This window comes from Seriola lalandi, unplaced genomic scaffold (assembly GCF_002814215.2).
Source record: "Seriola lalandi dorsalis isolate HSWRI2012SDOR001 ecotype SW California unplaced genomic scaffold, Sedor1 jcf7180002054549, whole genome shotgun sequence".
Classification (NCBI taxonomy): Eukaryota; Metazoa; Chordata; class Actinopteri; order Carangiformes; family Carangidae; genus Seriola; species Seriola lalandi.
The window spans coordinates 291,131-291,530 of NW_019525102.1; the positions used below are offsets into that span (position 1 = coordinate 291,131).

Below are 400 nucleotides of genomic sequence, written 5' to 3' on the forward strand. Positions count from 1 at the left end.
CCCACAGTTTTCTCTGTGCCAATCTTACTGTACTGATTAGTAGCGGCCCATATGAATGCCAAGAGTGGATTGATATGTTGTAAAGCAGGTATATCACTACTTAAATAGACAACATGAAGACCCTTATCCAGCATCAGCGAGTCCACTTCATCCACAATCGCACATTGGAATTTCCTTTCCCCAAATATGTCCTTCCTTTGAAAGTGATGCTTTAACCAGTCTCCAGCAAACTCTTCCACAGTACCATAAACAACTTGACTCTGATAGCACTTTTTCAAGTCATGGTCTTGTTTGTTGATGTTGCAGTCTACACTGATTTTTAAAACCTTATAAAATTTTGCCCATTCTTCCGAATCTCTTTGTGCCAGAACTGACGAGCTGGACATGATGTCTACTTTTT

General features: G+C 40.0%; 1 protein-coding gene across 1 annotated transcript in view; it reads right to left on the bottom strand.

Moving 5' to 3' along the window:
* Positions 1 to 400, bottom strand: part of LOC147818621 (uncharacterized) — a 4,144-nt gene that overhangs the window by 2,312 nt on the left and 1,432 nt on the right. The gene's annotated exons all lie outside the window — the stretch shown is intronic.